General features: G+C 40.1%; 1 protein-coding gene across 7 annotated transcripts in view; it reads left to right on the top strand.

The window, feature by feature from the left end:
• Positions 1-23,564, top strand: part of ARL15 (ARF like GTPase 15) — a 632,366-nt gene that overhangs the window by 485,752 nt on the left and 123,050 nt on the right. The window contains exons 7-11 of one of the 7 annotated variants that reach the window (XR_014061457.1): positions 13,022-13,058; positions 18,783-18,967; positions 19,304-20,360; positions 20,681-20,939; positions 21,670-21,832. The gene's annotated coding sequence lies outside the window, so the exon portion shown is untranslated. Of the gene's footprint in view, positions 1-2,094; positions 2,194-12,879; positions 13,059-18,782; positions 18,968-19,303; positions 21,024-21,669; positions 21,833-23,564 lie in introns of those variants that run through there. The other 6 variants (XR_014061455.1, XR_014061454.1, XR_014061453.1 and 3 more) reach the window with 6 other exon arrangements.

Raw genomic sequence — 23,564 nt, 5'->3', positions numbered from 1 at the left:
ACCTATGGGTGGATGGTGAGTAGAACAACATTTATGAAGGCTTTTGAATTACAGAGAATCTTCTCCTTAGCTGAGGAGCTTGTTGAAGAGAATGATTAGAGTAATCACCGGATTATCATTCTACTTCTGTTGTCCCTTACTGGGCTGTCGTATCTCGTGCTGAATTAGAACAAAGGATTTGCTACAAAGTGCCTTCCATGTAGGACCGTGCACAAGGCTGTCAGTGCTACAGAAATAAATAAAAGCCAAAGACATAGTTCCTGACTGGAGAGGCTTTTTGGGAATTTAGACAGAAAACTGAAACCTTCCAGGGCAGTCAGAAAAACTACTGCTCAGCCCCTCGGGGAGCTGTGCTGTCATTCAGACAGGTCACGTGCTGTTCTTCAGAAGATATCCAGTCTCTGGTAAAGAGATAGAGAGTGGTGTGGTGTGTTAGGGGTACCAGCACCTGTCCTCTTAGGGTACACACACTGGAACCCCCTAGTTTTCCCCTGGACTCATCACCCTTTTTATGGGTCTCATTAACCCTCCTGGGCCTGTCACATCTTACTTCTCAAAGTGTCACCGATGGCCTTAATACATATCTGTCTGGACATGTTTTCATTAACTTACCTAAACCTGGAAGCTCTAACTTTTAAATAACTTATTAGGCTTGATACAAACAGGGGGAAAAACCGTGTTAGCCTGTTGTCAGTATGCTGTGCTGAAAGCATTCACCAACACATGTCGTCTCTGCAGCTCGCTTCACTTTTCCAGATGTGGCTGGACAGGCTGCCGAGTCGGTGGCACTGACGATGAACGGCCGTGGCCCACTGCGGGCGGATGGATGTGGGCACCTTTGATGTGAGGGGGCAACTCTTCTCATCTATTAGCCAGAAGGAAAAGCCATTTTCTTCTGTTGAGTGCTCAGTTTATCCCACCTCAAGGAGACCGTGTAATTAGTGTACATCAACACTCAGAACTGGGATCTGGGGGTCTCGTTCTAACCCACTGAGTGTGTAGACAGTAGCCCCAGGGGAGTCAGAATAAAACGTATACCAAAGAGATCTGTAGGCTGTTCTTTCACCAGATATGGTGTCCATATATATATACATAGGGAAAGGATTGCAATTAACCTGTTTAATTAAACTTTCATCCCAAGCACACAAAGAAAGGCACCTATATCCCTTACTGTCAGACAGTTCATCTTTTCCCATCCTGCATATAGAAATTTCATGGTATAATAGCTCTTATCCTCCAGGGAGGAAAATTATGATTGGAAATACAAAGAAGAAAAAAAGCTGTTTAGTCTTCCATCCTTATGGCAGTTAGAGGTAGTCAAAGAACTTTCTGGTTTTCTTCTTCAGCAGGATGGACTGAACTTTGGTATCACAGTAGCACTGGTTTAAAATATGCTCTGTTTTGAAGTATTTCAGCAAGTTATTGAACCTCTAGGAAATTTGGTTTGCTCATCTGAAAAATTGAGGTAATACCTTGCAGAGATATGGCAAGAGCAAAGACCACAAATGTAAGACCACAACATAATACTTGCCACATCATAGGTTTCAGTATTCATAACCATTTGAATCAAAACAGTGGAAATCATTTTATTATTATTCTAGTTTAGTACATAGTACATGAGGCTGATAATTGATGAGCCCATAGGCGCCTGAACACTTAGAAGTTACATTTGGAGGGTGATGACAGGCTTAACACAGAATTTGATAGGTCTAGTGGCCAACATTTTCAGGGAATATTATCCTGTCTCAATCCTTTTCTAAGATTGACAGCAAATTAAAATCTATATTTGCAAACAATTGATTCTGGAAGCTCAACCATTGAAAACAATTTTGTATCTTTTTAAAAGATTCACTACAGATTTGGGGTTTTTTTTCAGAGTTAGGTTCTTTAAGTGACAGTTTCCTCCCCAAAGTGCATTACCATTTTAATATTATTTGGGGAACATCGAGGGGTCCACACAGTTCCGGGGACACACCTGTCGTCTTTGAAAGCTGTGACTGGGCAAAGTTCATAAAGACCTAAAGGGTCAAAGTGGGAAAAAAGTTTCAGAAGCATGGGTAGTAATATCACTTTTGTCCTTGTGTTTCCCTGCAGAGGAGTGACTGGGCTTATGAGATGATATAGGTCTTTGTCCAGAGCATTTTGTGTTTAACATGGTGCTCCAGCTGTGTGCCTCCCAGCTTCTTCAATCAGGTAACAATAGTTCACAATTATTATGATGATGATGATGCCTTTCTCCGTTAATCCGTAGAATTGCCAGATGTAGAGCTGGGAGGGAATAGAGAACTCAAGTCTAACAGCTTCATTTTATAACTTAGGAAACTGACAGTGAGAGACTGTGTTCATTGTTCATCATTATTAGTTTCCTCCCTACCCTCACCCTGCCCCCTTGCAGTAGGCTTGGCCATGTGACCGGCATTGGCCGGTAGAATGTGGGCAGATGTGGCATTTGCTTCCAAGCAGACATGTTAGATGCAATTGTATGGCTCAGCTGTGGTCCTCTTATTTCAGTTCGCCCCATGAGAACTTCTCCTGTCTACACCTTTAGGCTTTGGAACGAAGCAGAGCTGCTGCCAGTCTACATCTCTATGTAATATGGGCAAGTAAACGTTTGACTAAATCTCTGAGATGTTAGGGTCGCTTGTTTTGTAGCATAACCGTGTGAGAGCTGACGGATACAATGGCCCAGGAGGTTGAAGTGATTCAGTCAAAATCACACAGACACTTCATTGCATAGCCAGACTAGAACACAAGTCTTCTGACTAGGAGCGTTTTACTACACTTCACTTACCAGGTGTATCCCCAGCACCTGGTAGTGTTTGGCACAAAATAAGTACTCTGTAAGTTTTTGTCCATATAAAGGAATCAATGAAGGAAGGAAGGAAGTAACTTAAAGTTCTGTTGAACTGCTATTCTAGGTGGAACAGTATCTAGTTTAGCACTTGTTGTTACTGTTGTTCAGTCGCTCAGTCATGTCTGACTCTGCAACCCCATGAACTGCAGCATGCCAGGCTTCCCTTTCCTTCACCATCTCCTGGAGCGTGCTCAAACTCATGTCCATTGAGTCGATGATGCCATTCAACCATCTCATCCTCTCTCATCCCCTTCTCCTCCTGCCCTCAGTCTTTCCCAGCATCAGGGTCTTTTCCAATGAGTTGGCTCTTCACATGAGGTGGCCAAAGCATTACTATCAATACCAAGCATTTGGGCATGCCAAGTGAGGCTCTTTTGTATGTTACATGTTCCAAAAGCATTACCTCTAGTTATCATGCATTACTATCAGGCAGGTATTTTCAGTCTCATTAATAAATAACTAAACTGAGGCACAGAGTGATTAAGCACAGTCACAGAACTAGTGACAGAAACAGAAACAACTCCATTCATTCTAACTCCAGAGCCTTGGTGTTTTCCATTGCTTCACAAGTTTCTTGGCTGGAGATAGAAATTATTATTTGGGTCATTTATAGACAACTGAAATATGCAGCTTGTGTTAAAGCAAGGCTCTTGCAAGAGGGTAGATTGGCAGAGCTCCTCATACAGTGTGTGGCAGCCACTGGCCTTCCAGGAGAGGTCACATAGGGGCTTGAATTGCTGGTTCCCCCAATCCTCAGAGAACAGAGATGGTGTGTGGTCTGGGACCAGCCCCCTTTGAGTGGAGGACAGCCTCATCATTTTCCCCTGTAGTCCATGCAAATATGGTTGCTTTCTATACGTGCCAGGACACCAAAAAGTTGGAGAAACCCCAGGTAAGAATCAGGTCAATCTAGGCACATTGAGAGCACATAGCTTTTAGAAAACTTTGTCGGCCAAATTTCTCCTAGGACCCGCTTTACTGTTTTGTCACCCACCTTTTCCATTTGTCCTGAATCTCTCTCTTTGCTTTTCTTTAGTTGGTAATGTCTATGAATTACCTTAAGTCCTTTGTGGAATAAGTCAAAGAATAGGTGGATAAACGGATGAATTAACTAAAAGAGGCAAAAGCCACTGAAGCAAGCTCTGATCACCATTAAAATGAGCTTCTCTAGATGGAAGCAACCCAAGCGTCCACTGACAGATGAGTGGAGAAACAAAATGGGCTTACACACATGATGGAATAGCATTCAGCCTTAAAACAAAGGGGAATCCTGTCACATGTTACAACTTGGATGAACACTGAGGATGTTACATTCAGTGAAATAAGCCAGTTACAAAAAGACGAATACTGCAGGAGCCCACTTATATGACGTATCTAAATAAAGTCACAGAGACAGGAAGTAGCATGGTGGTTGCCAAAGGCACGTAGGCCCAGGGGAGTGGGAGTTATTGCATGATGGGTACAGAGTTTCAATTTTGCAAGATGAAAAAGTTCTGGAGATTGGTGGCACAACAATGCACATATGCTTACCACCAATGAACTGAAAATAGTTAAAATAACTATTAAAATAATGTATTTTATTAATATAATAAATATATTGGTTTATTATATTAATTATTATTACAATATTGTTTTATTTTATTAATTATATATATAATTATTATATATAAAATATATAATATATAATAATGTAATATATAATATATAACATATAACATATATAATATAATATATATTATATATTAATGTTATATATTAATATATAATATATCAATATATATTAATATATATAATATATAATAAATATATATTGTATATTATATAAAATTATATATAATTATATATTATATAATTATATATGATAATTTATATAATAATATATTAATATTAATAGTTAAAATAACTAAAAATAGTTAAAGAGGTAAATTTTATGTTATGTGTATTTTACCATGATTTTTTTTGAAAGAAAGCATATACCGTAAAAATGAGTTTCTTTATTCTGCACAGAGGCTTTTGTTATGCTGTCACCTGAAGTGATTGATGATGCTGTGGTCTGGAAATGTAGGAGGATATACTATCTGACGCTAAGTTGCTTTTTATATACACTCACAACATCCTACTGGCTCTTCATATGTTATGTCCCCTGGCTAGGGCTGGCTACATAATGTACAGAGCCTAGTGGAAAATGAAAATGCAGGCCTTCTTATTCAAAAAGTTGTACCAAAAATGGTATTAAAATATGACGCTTTGGGATTTCCCTGGTGGTCCAGTCGTGGGGACTCTGTGCTTTCACTGTCGGTGGCCAAAATAAATAAATAAATAGGGTCTAGTAACTCAGATGGTAAAGAATACACCTAAGATGCAGGACACCAGGGTTCAATCCCAGGGTCCAGAAGATCTCCTGGAGAAGGAATTGGCAACCCACTCCAGTGTTCTTGCCTGGAGAATCCCGTGGACAGAGGAGCCTGACAGTCCATGGGGTTGCAAAGAGTCAGACACGATTGAGTGCCTAACACTTTCACTTTCAAAATATGAACGGTTTTGTTTCTTCTTGGACTCTCAAGGTATCTTAGGGTTGTTTGTTTTGTTTTTTTGTTCATTGAGTTTTTTTGTTTTTGCTATTTCCTGTCATATTAAGTGATACTAAGTAAAGAAAAGGTACAAATTAAAATATGGCCATGAATTTTATCCAGTGCAATGCCAGTTTTAAATGCAAAAAGAAGACCATTTAACTTGTATGCAGAATTGCCAAAAATTACATTTCAATTTCCATAGCTCTCCCATGCATTCACATTTCATTCTCACCAGAACTGTGGAAACTGCACAAAGCTAACTCACCTTTTTTATTTCACTTTTTAATATGCACACATTTCACCACTGAAATGTGTGCATATTACTGAGCTCTACACTGAGCTCACTGAAGAGTAAAGAACTTTAAAAGACTTTGAAAAAAGGACATTCCCAGTATCCTTATCTGGGAAATCCTATGAATAGGGGAGCCTAGAAGGCTACAGTCCATGGAGTCGCAAAAGAGTTGGACATGACTTAATGACTAAACAACAAATACTACCTTATAGAACACATTGCATTTGATGCTCAGCAAATGCTTTTTATTAGCTAGGCTTATTGAGGTATAATTTACATATTTTAATATTCACTGTCTTAAATGTACAGTTCAGTGAGTTGTTAAGTGCATATAGTTGTACAACTGCCACCACAGTGAAGATCTTCATTGCCTTCACCTCAGAAGGTTCCTTTGTGCCCCTTTACAGTTCATTTCTTTCTCCCTTTTTTAAAATTTATTAATTTTTGGCTGTGCAGGGTCTTCCTTGCTGCACATAGGATTTCTCTAGTTGTGGCAAGCAGGGGCTACTTCTCATTACGGTGGCTTCTCTGGTTGTGGAACACAGTCTCTAGGTTTGCTGTCTTAGTTGCCCCGAAGCATGTGGAGTCTTCCCCAGCCAGGGATCAATCCCATGTCCTCTGCATTGGCAGGTGGACTCCTAACCACTGGCCCACCAGGGAAGTCCTACCGTTCATTTCTTGCCCTACCCCTCACTCCTGGCAACTGCTGGTCTGATTTCTGTTCTTACAGTTTTGCCTTTTCGAGAATGTCATCTAAATGAAATCAAACAGTATATAGCCTTTTTTGTCTGGCTCCTTTCAGTTAGCATAATGTACAATTCATCCATATTGTTATATGTATCAGTAATGTGTTTCCACTGAATGGATGTACCACAATTTATTTATCCATTTACTAGTTGATGGGCATTTAGGCATTTCAAGTTTGGAGCTATTATGAACAAGGTTGGTAGAAGTATTCATGAATAGATCTTTGCTATAAACATTAACATACAGATTATGTGAACACATGCTTTCGTTTCTCTTGGATTTGCCCAGGAGTAGGATTGCTGGGTTGTATGGTGAGTGTATGTTTAACTTTATGAGAAACTGCTTATCTGTTTTTCAAAGTAGTTATGTCATTTTGGCATCCTCAACAACAAACTAGATTTTCAGTTGCTCTGCATCATTGCTAGAACTTGGTATTGACAGTCTTTTTAATTTAAGCTATTCAAGTAGGTATGTTTTGGTATCTCATTGTGGTTTATATTTGCATTTCTCTTCCCACAAACATTAAGCATCTCTTACTGTGCTTATTTGGCATGGAAATGTCTTCATTGGTAAACTGTCCAATTCTTTTACCTATTTTTTAATTATTGGATTTTTCTTATTATTGAGCATGTATGTGTGTATTTGTATGTATGTGTATTATATATACTGTCTTCCCAGGTGGCGCTAGTGGTAAAGAACTCACTTGCCAATGCAGGAGACATAAGAGACCTGGGTTTGATCCCTGGGTCAAGAAGATCCCCTAGAGGAGGGCATGGCCACCCACTCCAGTATTCTTGCCTGGAGAATCCCATGGATAGAGAAGCCTGGCAGCCTACAGTCCATAGCGTTGCACAGAGTCAGACATGACTGAAGCAACTTGCACCCGTGTGTGTGTGTTATATATATTTATATATAATTTTTAAATTTTGATGTAGTCCAATTTATCATTTTCTTTTCTGAACCATGCTTTCTTTTACTTATTCAAGATACCTTTGCCTAGCACAAGGTCATAAGGATTTTTCTCCTATATTTTCTTCTAGAAAGTTTATAATGTTAACTCTAGCATTTAGATCTGTGATACACTTCTAGTTATTTTTGAACAGAACATTTATTACTTGATGTGTAGCTATGTTGCCCAGAATCTGACCATTGGGAATCCAACTCAGGAACAAAAGGACACAGGTCATGGAATGAAGACCAGAGCCCTGTAAGAAAGCTTGGAATTGTTTCTTAAAGGCCATGAATAAGAACATTTTATATGCCTTTTAAATTAGCAAAATTTTGCTATTTAAAGGTTTGTGTTTCAATAAACTTTGAAATTCCAGATCATGGATGCTATCAAGAGCAAAATCCTCAAGTGGACTGGCAGATGAGTACACCCCTCTGGATATTTTTGATTAACCTACTGGATGTTGAAAAAATTCCAAACCTATTTTATTAGATGTGAAATGGGTATGATCATACTTAACATGAAGTTACTTTATAGGCTTGCATAGTGTGAGTCAGAAGCTGTGTAGAGGGTCCTCAGGGATCCCAAATTTAATTGTGATTATTGCTAATTATACTAATTCTCAATGAAAACTGCTGCCAGAAAGTTTGCCCATGACATCACTAATAAGGGTTCCATTGACTTGCATGTGTTGTGAGCATATTAATTGTAATTATTGCTTTGGCAGCTGCAACATCTAACTCCATAGGTGTTTGTTCCATTAATGATTCGTTATTTCAAAGTATTCTGGCAATGATGAGTCTGTGTTACAGACCAAGGCCCTCCTGTGATGAAATGTCATTATTTTGTGGGATTTCTGACTCTTCTTTCATGGGAGACAACCTCAACTCATTCTGCCCTTAACACATGGTATCATGGTTTAAAACTGGAGTAGGAGAAAATGATTTCAGTTTAACCACTGTTTTTTTTTTTTCCCCCTACCCTGGGAGCAGGTGCCTTCCCGTAAATATTTTTCTGAAATGGAAGTTGCCATGGGAAGTGGGTGGGTGGTCTGGATATCAGACTAAGGGCCTGGCAGTCAGAGGTCTGGATCTATCTTTGTGTCTGAAGGCCCAGGGCAATGGCAATAAATACAAAAGTCTAAAGGAAAGGAGAGATGTGGCCCTGAGCCTGAACTCAGCAAAAAGATAAAGAGAACTGCCTTCCAACAACTATTGTTAAACAGTTAGCACTTTCTATGTGACATGCTTTCAACCTTTACTTACTCTCCACTGCAGCCCTATGAGTTAGGACAGGACTCTCAGAGGGAAAATAGGAAAAAACAGCCGCCCAGAAGGAGGTAATCAGGGCTTCCCTGTCTGCTGGGCTTTTGCAACTAGTCTTTGATAACATTTTGAATTATGAGTTTTCAGGGGTTTGAAACCCTTGGCCTTTCAGTTAAGTTTTTTGCCCTTAACTTTTTAGTATTAAAAACATTCAAAAGTAGAGAGAGACATATAATAAACTTCCATGACTTCATCTTCAACAGTTATAAAGTCATGACCCATCTAATTTTATCTATCTCCCACCCCTTTCACCCTACCTTGCTGAATTATTTTACAGCAAATTCCACATCTGTTCCAGATCTGTAAATACTTTGATACCTGTCTCTAAAAGATAAAGATTTTCTTCTAAGTCATAAATTATCACACTTAAAAGAAATTATTAATAATTCCTTAATAGTCAGTTTTCCCAACTATCTCATAAATATTTTTTCTTTAGTTTCTTTGTTAGAACCAGAATTCAAATTAAATTCCACAAACTACAATTGGTTGATGTCTCTCAGGCATCTTTTAATCTAGGGGTTTCCTGACTATTTCCAAACTGCTTTTGTTTTTTTTGTTGTTGTTTATTTATTTAAGACACAAAATCATTTCTCTTATAGGCTTTTATCTTGCATTTTTGTTGATTGCATCCCCATAGTGTTTTTTAAAATAACTTCATTTGTTCTTATATTGTCTGCAAATGGTGGTCAGATCTAGAGATTTGACAGATTAGGTTTGAATTTTTCGCTGAGAGTACAACATAGGGCTGTATATTTCAATCAAAATGCTCATGATTGCCTCTCTTTTCAATGGTAACCCCTGATGATTGTTGTCTGGACCCGTTCATTCATTAGGAGTGTCAAAATGGTGATCTTCTATCACACAGTAGCTGGAACACTTCCATAAAGAAAAAGTTCCCCTCACTTACTTTTTTGGGTACCAAGTGATATAGTTTATATAGGAAAGGCAGAATGAATGCTTGATTTCCCTTGTAGATTATCAAAATATTGAGTTAGTTCTCTAATTGCTTCCCAAGTTTTATAGTTAAGTTTTTTAATATTCTGAATTTCATTGTGATTGCATGGATTTAAACATGTTTAAATGTTTGTTTTACTTTATTGGGTCTATTTTCATTGTGGATGCTCAAAATGGCCCATATTTGAGAAATGGCAGCTGCTTCAAGTTGATGTCTGAGACTTTCTGACATAGCTCTTGTATTGTTTTCTAGGGCTGCTGTCACAAAGTATCACAAATTGTGTGGCTTTAAAGCAACAGAAACCTATTATATAGTTCTGAAAGCTAGAAGTCTGAAATAAAAATGTTGGCGGGGTTGGTTTCTTCTGAAGATACTGAGAAGAATCTGCTCCACACTTCTCTCCCAGCTCTTGGCACTTGCCAGCCATTCTTAGTGTCTAAACTTCCCTCTTCTATACAGATACCACTCATTGGATTAGGGGTCACCATAATCCAGTATCACCTCATTTTAACTTGATTATATCTGCAAAGGGCCTATTTCCAAATAAGGTCATATTCACAGGTACCAGAAGTTAGACTTTGAACATATCTTTTGAGCGACAAAATTCAACATTCAACAACACCAGTAGTTTTGATAAGTTGATTGCTTTCTGGCAAGGCAAAATGTAGCAGACTCATTTTTTTACATTTCCTGCCACAGGTGCAGAATTGACTCACTCCTTTAAGTTGGAGATGATATTTAGGGATACAATCTGAGCACTGGGGTTGTTCATTTTTACTGAGTTAGTCATTAGTTGTAGACATTTTCAAAAGATAGACTTGGAAATGCTTTCATATTTTTAAGAATAAAACATATCGTAAATTTAAAACTCACTTCCAATCCAAATTAAGATGCCAAGACTTACCCTTATCAAACTATCACTTACTACTGCTTTCTCCCATGGGAAAGTCCTCATTTTCAATGACACAGTATAATTATTCTTTGCTTTATCACATAATACACACACAATTGTCTCAAAATAAAACTAACACTGCCATTAACAATGTGATTACTTAAAACAGTTTATAGTTTTTAAAATTATTCTTGTAATTCTTTTTGTCCTCTGAGTACATTCCACTCAGGATGGTCAGTGAATTTACTGCATTTTAATGTCATTGGAAATAGTTTTTCTATTGTAGTTATGTCACCAACATGGTGCACAGTTAGGTTCATTTATATCCATTTATTTTCAGTGCTTAAGAGTTGTCCTTTTAAATTAAATTTTGTTCTTATAAATATATAGAATATTTTCAGAGCTTCAAAGTCTAATCTATAGTGCAAAGTATAATTGTAGAAACCTACTTCTGTGCCAGTTCTCACCACCTTGCCTCCTCCTCCTTCAAAAGTAATCATTTAAATGTTTTTATCCTTGCATTTTTGCATGTTGTATTTTGCAAACTTGTTGAACTCATTTATTAGTTCTAATCATTTTTTAGTAGATTCACTAGCATTTTCTAGGTATAACATCATGCCAACTGTAAATACAGTTTTCTTTATTTGTTTTCCAATCTGGATGCTTTTTGTTTCTGTTTATTACCTAATTGCTCTGGCTGGAATCTCCAGTACAATGTTGAATAAAAGTGGCAAGATAGGTCATCCTTGTCTTGTTCCTCATTTTAGGGGGAAAACCTTCATTCTTTCACTATTAGTATGATGCTAGCTGCAGGTTTTTCATAGATACTGTTTATCAGGTTGAGGAAGTTCCTGTCTCTTTCCAGTTTGTTGAATGTTTTTTATCATGAAATAGTGTTGGGTTTTGTCAAATGCTTTTCTGCATCTATCGAGATGATCATTTTTGATGTTTTTTGTTTGCTTTTTCTTCTATTTATATGGTGTATTACATTAATTGGTTTTCAGATGTTAGACCAACATTGCATTCCTGGAGTAAATTCTACTTGGTCATAGTGAATAATTCTTTTTATATGTTGTTGGGTTGGTTTGTTATTATTTGTTGAAGATTATATGTCTGTATTCATAAGAGATATTTATCTGCAATGTTCTTTTCTTATGTCTTTGTATGGTTTTCATATCATAGAATGAGTCGAGAAGTGTTCCTTCTAAGTTTTTGGAATAGTGGTTCATTTTTAACTTATAAAAACATGTATTTTTTATTTTTTTCTCATTACTTTTTATACCTTTATTGTAGTCCACTGAGTGGATATACCAATGTTTTTACAACAAGCTTCTTATTGATAAACATCTGAATTATTTTCAGTCCATTGCTATTACAACTCACACGGCACTGAATTACTCTAGTAATATGTCTTTCATATGCCCCTCCACGCGTGGCGTATATTCTCAGAAGTAAGACTGATAAGTCAAAGAATAGGTACGTGTGAACTTTGCTAGATATTTCCAAAATTCCTTTTCTTAGAGCTTAAATGATTTCGCTTTTTCTTTTTTTCCATACTACATGGCTTGTAGAATCTTGGTTCCCCAACGAGGGACCAAACTCGGGCCCTTGACAGTGAGAGTGTAGAGTCCCTCTGGACCACCAGGGAATTACCACATTTTGTTTAAAAGAAGAGTGACTCTGCACAGCTTTATTAACAAAGTGGTTTTATTTATTTATTTTAGCCATTCTGGTAGATAATAAGTAGTAATTACACATAGTTTTAATTTGCATTTATTTCATTATGAGTTTAAGCATCTTTTCACATGGCTAAGAGCTATTTGCACATCTCTCTTTATGAACACCCTGTTTATATCTCTAGCCTATTTATTTACAAAGTAATCAAACATTTTTTCTGTTTTTAGAAAATTTTGTATATTAGAATATTGAAATTTTTGTCTGTAGTTTAAAATTGCAATTTTCCCCCAGACTAACACTTGTCTTTTTACTGTTCTCATGGTATTTTCTTTTCCCATGCAAAAATTTTGATTTTCAGTTTTTATAGTCAATCCTCTAGATTTTATTTCTGAACCAAGCAGCAGCATAAGAGCAATTAAGAAAGAACCCTGATCTGAGCAGTCCAAGTCCAAAGAAATCACTGGCTGAATGTCCAGAGACTTCAACCTAATGATTCCCCTCAGAACCACTGATGTCGACATTCCTCCTTTTTATCTTAATGCAATTATTACCCGATAAACTATAGATTTCTGAGGAACTCTCCCTCTTCTAACTTAGAATCTGTTTTCTTCACAGAGCTCCTGTGGACTTGGATAGATGAAAGTGATACTGTGATGGTGTGGGCATGGAGGAGGATCCCAAGAGCACCAAAGCTTTGGATGAAGTTGAGAGGCCCCAAACAGTGCAAAATGTGGCTGACAAATGTTTTCCCTCTTAGGCCACTGCCACGAGGACAGAGAGATGTTTTCTTAAAGGTATATTCTTCTTCTTGGAAACTAACTGTGGCTTTCACCAGGGCTTTTTTTTTTTTTTTTTTCCCCAGAATAAAACAAACTCATCGGGTCTTACAAGTGTCTGGGAGAGACTTTCAAAGTTTTGTAGATAATGCTGTATTTCTCTCATTTTTATAGACTCACAGGCTGTAGGCATAGTAACTGTTCATCATACAAAGGAAACAGCATAATAGTGTACATTTCCCTCTTTCCCTTGGCAGGTGAGTTCTGCCAAATGGAATGCACATTTGGCTTCATATGTTTATTTTTGCATATCTTAAAGTGTTTAATTATAAAGCATTTAAAATATAATTTTAAAAAAACAACTAGAAAGTGACATAACAGTCAGCACATACCTACCATCCATTCTCTTACCTGAATTCCTACATGAAGTATTTTTTAAAAATTAAACTTCAAATACTGGATTGAACAACTCTCTGCACTATAGAAAGTTATATGCATTTTATATAAAATACATACAAACATGTAAATAGATACTTTGTTTTCACCTGGGTTTGAATAAAGCTGGGGCAGGGGTTGTTCTTACGCTGCTCTTTATTCTGCTCCTGATAATTGGTTCCTGTCTTATATCTCTATAGAGCTTGTCCTTTCTCCTTCATTTCATGACTTGCAATAGAGGATACATTGGACCTAATTTCCTCCTTTAACTGTCCCCAAACTTGCAGTTGGTTTAGGAACAATGCCGGGCAGTACTCAACACGGAACACAAAGAAAGTCTCCTATGTCTGGTTATAATTTAGAAATGGTCCCATTAGCTTTAACATACCCCTTGCTACTGGGTTGTGTTGAACTTCCAGGAAGCTGAGCCTTATCTCTAGGTAGGAATTTAGACAGATAGTGTACAAAAGTTGAGAACACATTACAATTCTGACAAATTAGTTCTTAATTATTTGGCTCCAGGCTCTGCCCATGTTGCATGCAGAGCAGGCCTTTACCAGGACCCTTGGAGAGTTTTGTAGCTTAAACTGATTTAATTTAAAACAAATGGATCCATGTGATTATCTCAACCACAAATACGTAACACAATGTGTAATATATTTAAAAGGCAAGAGGAAATTTAGTAATGGAATTTCAGAACTATTTGAAAGAAATGGATTTTGAGGGGAAAGAAAGGAAGAAGTGAATTGGTGACGCCAGTTTGATTATTTTCAAATACCACAATTGAACTTGGATTTGTACAGTAAGGGCCATGGTGTTGTAAAGGATACCAGCAGGAATCTAAATGCTGGTGAAGGAATAAATGACAAGGCTTCAGACACCCAGAACACTTAAAATGTGTATGCTAAATTTATTTTCTATAGGAAAATTTCCTGATTTACATACTCTATCAAGGAATTATCTAGGTAGAAATACAGTCTTTGTTGTGATGACTTTTCTCATTTCTTTAATTTTTATTACTGGCTACTCATGCATTCTATTGCTATCCCAACACATGTGCCTTCCACATAGACCAATCCTATAGTAGTTATAGTAACAGCAAGCACTCAATGAGCTCTGAATATGTCCTAGACATTGTTCTAAGCAGTATATATTACTTCATTTAGTTCCTACAACAACCTTACGGGGCTGATACTGATCTTGCTCTTGCATATTAGGAAGGAGAAGAAATGTTAACTTGCCTGAGAAGAAACCTAGAATGTCACTCTTAACCATTATATACTATCAGGCTTCCTAAGCATGCCAAACATCTGGTGATAAATGTCTTGTGTAATGAAAGAATTTCTTAAGACCAGATGATTTTGAGTAAATATGCAGGACTAAATATTTCAAAATTACAAAAATAAATGAGGTTCTTAATAAAGTGTGACAACAGGCTTTCAAAGCATTAGATATATGAATTTTAATACATCTGACTGAAAATCAACCGCATTTCTTCATAATCACACCCACTGTGATAGATTTATTAGGTTGAAATACACAAAAGTACCTATAGTTGACTCTTTGATTAGAAAAAACTGCTGAATTTCAATTGGTTCAACCTAATACTTTAGACACTATTGAAAAGATGAAATTTCTTAGGGCTCAGACCTGTTTGTCCATGCATCAGCAGTAATTATTGAGGGTTAACTGTGCCAAACACTATGTCACATGAATCTTCCCCTCCAAAATTCTCAGTTTTCAATAGGAGATAGACAATAAGTATACAAATAATTACAATTAAAATAAGATTATTGCAATCCAGAAGTTCTGCATAAAGTGCCTTGGGAATATTCAGACAAGGACATTCATGTGAGCCTAGAGAAGATAGGAAGGTCTTCACACAGAAGAGAAGGTCTGATTGAGTGTAATCGAGGAATAGAAGCTTGCCAGTACTGCTGAAAAGGACACTAAAAACAACCAATGGATTTTAGCTTTTAATGGAGTAGAGTGATATTTTTTAGAGTCATCAAATTTTCTTAGGGGCAGTGTTATAGACATGCCTGACCTACCTGCTTTCAAATCTGTGTTGTGCCTCCTCAGAGTTTTATGTCTTGGGACAAGTTATTTCGTGTCTACAAGGTAAAAATATTAATACCTGCCTCATAAAATTGTTTTGATCAATTGCATAGTGTATGCTAATAGCTCAGCAAAATCATACATTCACAGTACATAACCAAATATGTGACTATTTTTATAATTGTAGCCTAGTTTACTTCTTTGTTAACCAGCACATCCCTGGACCAACATCAGGGAGCTGTCAGGAGTACTTTCCATGAAAGCCATGGACCATGCGGTTGGGGAGTGGGTGTAGGTATTGCACTGGGTGGATGATATATCCCTGGGAGAGTTTCCCATCAGGCCACAGTGTGGGGCAGAATTTTCCCAGGAATCTGTGGTATCTGCTTGTCATGTTGCAAGTGTTTGTGTGAGCTTTAAGAACAAACTTGTCAGCACACAAGAGTTCCCAGATGGCTTTTTCAAGGACTTTTGATCTCTGCTGTCTTTGATTTGAATGTTCCACAGAGATCTGAAAGCAGATTTCTTATTGCATCTTTAAACATGGCTGTGCAAAATTGAGCACATTATTGGCACAATCAGCCACTTGTTTAACTATGGATGACCGATAGAGCAACTGTGCATCTGATACCATTGACTGAGCCATGATTCGCTGGCGTTGGCAGCTCTGCAGACTTCTCAAAAAAGCCTTGGAAGTGCTAGCCATGTGTCCACCAGTGGCCAGTGGGAAGAAGAGCTCTAATTGCAGAATCTTGCCTGTGAAGTGGCTGCCAGATTTTGTCCTGCTGAGGTCAACTGTCTTCATTTTCGAGTAGTTTTATTAGCTTCACCCACAAGCTGTAATATATTAAAGACAGCAGTTTAAGAGCTGCAAATATTGAGGTCCTGGAACACAAGCCCACAGTAAAGTCAGCCATGGTCAAACAAGGCTTAGTACAACCTGCCTCCCTGGGCTGGCTTCCTGCAGAGAATGAAAGTTAAAAGGAAGATAGTCCAACCTCTGCATGGTGGGCCTTTAGCCACTGGAGAGTAAGAAAGGTCTGCATCTTAAGACCTAAGGGTTTGGCTGTTGGAGACCGTGTTGTCTATGAAACATAAGCAGAGCCACAATTCAGTCCATAAAATTCCTTTTATTTGTTCATCTCATCTCAATATTTTGCAAGCACTAACACAAGAGTCATTGCTTACACTGTACAAAGGGTTAACTACAGATTTACTTGTGCTTTAGTTGTTCCAAAGCCTCTTCCCCTTATGGCTGTGTTCTGATATAACCTCAGTGCCATCCAAAGCAATAAATAGCAGAGGAGTTGGGGTAAATCCAATGATTTCTTTCCACAGCATCTTTCATTGTAAGTATGTCAGATTTTTAAAAATGAGACTCCATAAACCACATCATCACAGAGTCCTGTTGCTGTCTCCCGGGGTTTCAGAGTTCCAAACGCTTGCCTTTTTGGACATCGAGTTGATGTAACCCTGGGGACTGGTTAGAGTGACTAAAAACACTCCTGGCACTGGATCACCTTGTGGCCGAGGTGAAACAGGGATCTTGTTTTCAAGAGGTTGGAGGAGAACTCAGGGGAAAGGGCCCAATAGGGGGCGATGTGCTCTTTGGGACTTAGGAGAATTGACCCTTGACCTTCTCAATCTTTAGACCTTAGAAGCTCCTTGCTGGTCACACACGTTCACATCCGTCTTGGCAGCCTGAACCCCCACGTCCTCCGAAATTCCTAGAAGTGTAAAGACAAAATCAGCCCCAGGATGTCGGCAGGATTCAACGTGTTACTAAAAATGGGTCTTTGTGGATGGAGACTTAGGAGTTTCAAGTGAAAAAGTAAAAGAAAATTTATGTAATTATCGGTGGCTCCAGTAATTTCAGTTGTTCTGAAATGGTTCATTACCAGCAATTGAAATAGGGTCCCAGGAACATTGCCTCCCAGCAAGTGAGAAGGGTATCTCTCTGCAGCCCCTTTCTCCTCCCTCCCATCTCAGCCAAGAGTGTTACTGGGGAATCCCTCAGGAAATTCTTCATGGGGGCTTGCACTCGACAGGCTCTGTAACTGTTCTGTGAGTGCCACAACCCATAGTGACAGAGACTCCCAGCTCCCTGCCTCCTCGAATAATGGGATAGGGAGAGAAGAGAGCTTCTCTTCCAAAGAGCAGAGGCGGCAGGCTGGATGCCTGTATTCCCTGAGCCGGAGTCCTACCTCCAGCCCCCTGGCCAACACCTACACGGGGTTGGCGTGTGAGGCTCAGGTCTGCATGGGGCTGGGAGGAGGGGGGCAGCTTTCCGTGACAGCCTCCCTTATTCATGACTGTCCTTCTCTCAGCCAAAACTGTATTTCCTGGTACCTCTCTCGGGGTTGTGAAGGAGGAACAGTTGGATCATTTGATTAGCTTTTTCCCAGAACAGGGACCCTCCCATCTCTGTTTACTTCCCTGTGAGTGAAGGAGGAGGCCCAAGAACGGGGCGCCTGCTGGGGCTGCTCCTGAAGCAGAAACAGCCCCAGCGTCCGCCGCGGTTTTGCTAACTGGATCAATTCTCCCACATCAGGTAGACACCTGCTGACACTTGCCCCTTCCACTCCCTGGGAAAACTGTTTCCAGGGGTCCCCCTGCCGCTCCTCTCACAGACAAAAGAAACTCCTTAATTCTCAAGGACCACCTGTCTGGGATTTTTTTTTTCAATTGTAGTTAAAAAAAAAAACCCACATAGGGTACAATTTACCATCCTAATCATGTCTAATTGCACAGTTCAGTAGTGTTAACTGTACTCACATGGGGCTTCCCTGGTGGCTCGGACGGTGAACAATCTGCCTGCAATGTGGGAGACCTGGGTTTGACCCTTGGGTCATAAAGAGCCCCTGGAGGAGGGCATGGCAACCCACTCCAGTATTCTTGTCTGGAGCATCCCATGGACAGAGGAGTTTGGAGGACTACAGTTCATGGGGTTGCAAAGACACTCACATAGTGTATACCAGACCTCCAGGATGCTTTCCTCTTCAAATGAAACTCTCCTCATTGAACACCTCTCTGTTTCCCCCTCCCCCCAGCCTCTGGGAGCCATCACTCTACCTCCACCAAGTTTATCAATTTTAGATATCTTATATAAGTGGAAACATACAATATTTGTCTTTTGGTGACTAGTTTACTTTACTTATTAAAATGTCCTCAAGTTTTATCCACGCAGCATGTGACAGGATTTCCTTCTTTTTCAAGACTTAATAATATTCCATTTGCTTATCCATTCAGCTGTCAATTGATGTCTTTTGGCTGTTGTGAACAATGCTGCAATCAACATGAGGGTGCAGATATCTCTGTAAAATCCTGCTTTCAATTCTTTCACATGTACACCCAGAAGTGGGATTGCCAGATCAAAGATTTCAGGCTCCTGCCCTTGGATGCACTCTTTATATTCCTACATCCTTTCCACAATGGTAAGTTGTAGAATGTTCTTTTTCCCCCAAATCAATCCCACTGGGCAAAGAACAAGCTGGGGCTGGCTTTTGCCCCAGTCCCAAGTCAAAGAATGAGGACTTCATTTTCAGTCTCTGATGCCCCAATTGGGTTCTTAACATCAACAGGCAGATGCAGACTCTCACTTAGCTCAACTACCTTCCATTCTCACAGGCCTTTCTAGCATCTCTAGCATGTCCAGTCATGAGGGCCAAGGTTCCCCTGCTCTCTAGACAGTCACTGTCATTCTCCTGGACTGATCCCAGCTCCCCATCCTCATGCTTATGTTAAAGTCAGGCAGACTCTCTTCCCTACAGGGTGGTGACTCATTAAGCACCGCTTGGTCACTTCTGCTAGACAGGCTGGCAGTGGAGGAGGGACAGTGGTTTGGCTGCCCACCCAGCCTGAGGAGCTTTGATCTTCTGCAAGAGGAGCCCATCACTGTTGTACTGCAGAGAGGGAGGAAGACCGGCAGGGAGACTGTAAGAGCGGTCCTTTACCCAACCCTAACAAACACATCCACACATGCATATAGGCATGTGCATGCACACTCAGAGGCATCAAGGGTTCCTGGCCACTCTAGCCTATGGTTCCAAATTCTAATCATTTTGTGTTCCATTCCCAGCTTCGAGCTTAAAGTTTTGGCCTCCAAAAATGAAGTAAAAGGTAACATTCCTTAAGAATGAAGACTAAAAAAGTATTCCAAATTTTGTCATTCTGTTTTGTGTTCACCTTATTTATCACAGTCACTGCAGGCTTTATACGTAAGTAGAGAAGATTTCAATTAGAAACCCCCCCGCAAACAGCTTCTCTACCAAGTTGCATTGGAGCAAAAGAATCATTTCTTTGGTTTGTATTGCTCTCGCTAGACTTTTAAAAAATGCAAATATGCCTAATAGGAGTAACAAATTGTCACTAACACTTTACTATAATTTAGTCTGTCAGATGGCTTTCCTCTAGGGGATGTGGGGGAGGCAGGAATGGGAGAAAAACACAGAAAGTAGAGTTGGGGAAACATTCGTGAATTTCATTTATTTCCCAATTTTTCCCAGTGTCAGTTCTGTGTATGTTTTAAGCCAAAATTTCATGAATCTTTATGTTTCAGCATTTGTCCTGGAAAAATGGAGTGAGCAAGTTAGCCAAATCATTTCTGACATCTCAATTTTACATGCTGGTACCATGTTATGAAATATTGTATGGGAGGGAGGCATCCCCAAATGTTTATCTGTTTGTCTCTTGTCCTAATTAAGTCCATGTGGATCCCATGTGACTTCAGAGTATGGAGACCACGTTTCCATGATTGTTTTGCTTTATATTTTCCTTTAGTGTGCTGCCTCAATTAGAGAGGGAACAAATCAATATTTGGATTTGGAGGTAAGGTACTGAGAAAGAATTGTTTGGGATGTAAAGTGAGGAGGGACTATATGAGCTCTGAAGTCATCAAAAAGAAATTTCCTGGTGTTAGTTAAGATACTTTTGGATGAAACAAGTAGAAATCAAATTGAGCTAGCTGAAGCACAATGTGGGGGTGGTGGCTTGAGGATAAGGGGTGTCTCATGGAGCCCGAGGGCAGGAATGTAGCCCAGCCTGAGGAACTGAGGCCTGGGAAGCTTGTCAGCAACCCAGGAACAAACTCTGCCTCTCATTTCTGCTGCCTTCTGAACATCTGCTTCTCTTTTTCTCTCTCACTGCAGACCAGATTTCTCTGGTTCTCCAGCCACATTGCAATATGGCTGGCCCAAATCTTCCGATCAACGTATCATCTTCCCAACCACATCCTAACTATTAATTCCGCTCCAGTTGTAAGGAGGGAGACCCTGACTGGTCCAACTTGAATCAGAGACTACCATGGTCTAATGAACTGGGGACAAAGGGACAGGGTCATAAACTGCGAATGCAGCTGCTGGGGCTCACCCTGGGCATGAGGGTTACCTTCATAGTACGAGGATCATGGTACACATCCTGAGCAGTCAGTCCCTATTCCAAAAAGAAAAAAAACAGATTTTCTGGTTTTCCTGTTTGTAATCTGAAGTCCCTCAGGTCTCATCAGCTATGGACACAAATAGGAGAGTTGTGTTCACAGCACCAAGTATAGGAGCTCAAACTTACACAAGTGTTCCCAATAGTTTTCCTGAGTGTTCATCTGAGCTCCCAAAGGGCCCACTCCTGCTTGTCCTCTACCCCACCCCCCAGTCTCTGGACACCCCAGTTCTCCACCAGGCATATGGTCTCTATTGCCGCCTGCTGGGCACGTGACCACAACACATGCACCAGACTGCATCCTTCACTGGGATGCCCATAAATCTCTAGCTTATGGCTGTTGCCCTAGTGTCACTGTTACTAGGATACCCTTTTAATCTTGAAAGGGTCCCAGTTTGTATGATCAATCATATGTCCTACCTATTCCCTAATGTACAGGCTTTACAAGGCTCCAAGAGAAGATGGCCTTTGTGAATACTGTTAGAGAAGCTTTCAAACAGTGAAAGAGGAAACCCCATTTGACCTAAATTAACCACAGAGAGGGGGTGTTTATTGACCAATATAACCAAATCAGGGAAAGGGCAAGGGGTAGAGTTTGCCTCAGCAGCCACTACATTCAGAACCCCAGACACTAGGGAACTCATTCCTTGTCTTGCCATTTCTCGTCTCTAATTCTTTTGATGTGCTAACTTTATTTCCTCAGATTTTCCCTATGAGGTTGAAAATTTGGACACTGTCATCCACTCTGGGCTTATGTCTTCAAAGCATCACAACCACAGAGAGCTCTTGCTGGGAACATCCTGGGAAAGTCTTTGACGATGGTTGGGTCACATGCCCATCACTGGACCAATCACCATAGCCAAAAGGTGAGGAACTGTGGTTGGCTGCCCCCATCAGAATCATACTAAAAGGATGGGAATGCTATCCCCAGCAGGCAAAACAAGGAATGCCCATCCACAGATCAGTGCTTCAAACCAGCCTATTTTTACCAGAACTGAGACTTGAGTCCAATGTGGGCAGGCCACGAAATTAACGTGTGTTAGTTGTTCAGTCATGTCTGACTCTGCAACCCCATGGATGGTAGCCTACCAGACTCCTCTGTCCATGGGATTCTCCAGGCAAGAATACTGAAGTGGGTTGCCATTCTCTTCTCCAGGGGATCGTCCCAACCCAGGGATCAAGCCCAGGTCTCCTGCATTACTGCTGCTGCTAAGTCGCTTCAGTCGTGTCCGACTCTGTGCGACCCCATAGACGGCAGCCCACCAGGCTCCACCGTCCCTAGGATTCTCCAGGCAAGAATACTGGAGTGGGTTGCCATTTCCTTCTCCAGTGCATGAAAGGGAAAAGTGAAAGCGAAGTCGCTCAGTCGTGTCCGACTCTTAGCGACCCCATGGACTGCAGCCTACCAGGCTCCTCCATCCATGGGATTTTCCAGGCAAGAGTACTGGAGTGGGGTGTCATTCTCTTCTCCAGGGGATCGTCCCAACCCAGGGATCAAGCCCAGGTCTCCTGCATTACAGGCAGATGCTTTACCATATGAGCCAAAAGGGAAATAAACACAGGTGGCCCCATATCCCTCCTTTACGACAACTAAGATTTTCTGATGGAGGTCAGCTCCTCCGGATCCTTGTCCTCTTTACACACCCATACAGTCCCTATGCATGTGGGATTGGTTAGGCTGCCCTAACTGTGTACCAGAACCCCAGCAGTGGACATACCTGAGGCAGGAGGATGAAGATATCATTATATATACTAGCAAAATCAAACAGGGTTAGGGAGTTTATGGTCCCTAACCAGCCCAACTCTGATAAGTTCTTGACATCAAACCATACAACTTCATAGATCTACAGCTTAGAAGTTTGGGTCCTGAGGACAACCCAGTAGGATTCATGGGAAATAAGTCTCTTATCCCCGCCTGGCTCCACCTCCTTTCTCTCTGTGTACCTGTGTGTGTGTTTCAGATATATCAAAGGGTTTATAAACCAGGACTTATATGGTACATTTACTAGCTTCAGGCCAAATGTTATTCATGGAAGAGAAAAGCAGATTTCTGCTCTGAAAATAATGTGAATATTATTTTCTCCAATCATGGGAAATTCCACTTTTCTTTAGTATTGCTAATTAACCAAGAGACTCCCCTGTCCACACCCCTCCCCCCAATTTGCATCAGTGCTTTGAATGATTCTCAGCAAAGTTGGGTGATTTCAGACCTATTTAAGAATGGGTTGCATGCCCATGTGTGTTTCCATTATATGTGATGGACTTGCAATGAGGATTTTGTTCTGGTTGACCTTTAGGGTCCTTTCAACCATCTGGTAGGCTTCCCAGGTGGTAAAGAACCTGCCTGCCAATACAGGAGACATAGGAGATGCAGGCTTGATCCTTGGGTTAGGAAGATCCCCTGGAGGAGGAAATGGCAACCCACTCCAGTATTCTTGCCTGGAAAATCCCATGGAAAGAGGAGCCTGGTGGGCTATAGGGTTGCAGAGTTGGACTTGACTGAGCAACTGAGCACACACGCAATCATCTGGCACTGATATCCGTGAGTTAGATGAAGCCCATTCAGTTTGTATGTGACATCCTCCCAGTTTTATCTCC

Source organism: Giraffa tippelskirchi, chromosome 8, assembly GCF_054371585.1.
Source record: "Giraffa tippelskirchi isolate mGirTip1 chromosome 8, T2T-mGirTip1v1.2.pri, whole genome shotgun sequence".
Taxonomy (NCBI): domain Eukaryota; kingdom Metazoa; phylum Chordata; class Mammalia; order Artiodactyla; family Giraffidae; genus Giraffa; species Giraffa tippelskirchi.
Note: the sequence above shows the minus strand (reverse complement) of the source record. Positions and strands in the feature narration are given on the sequence as shown.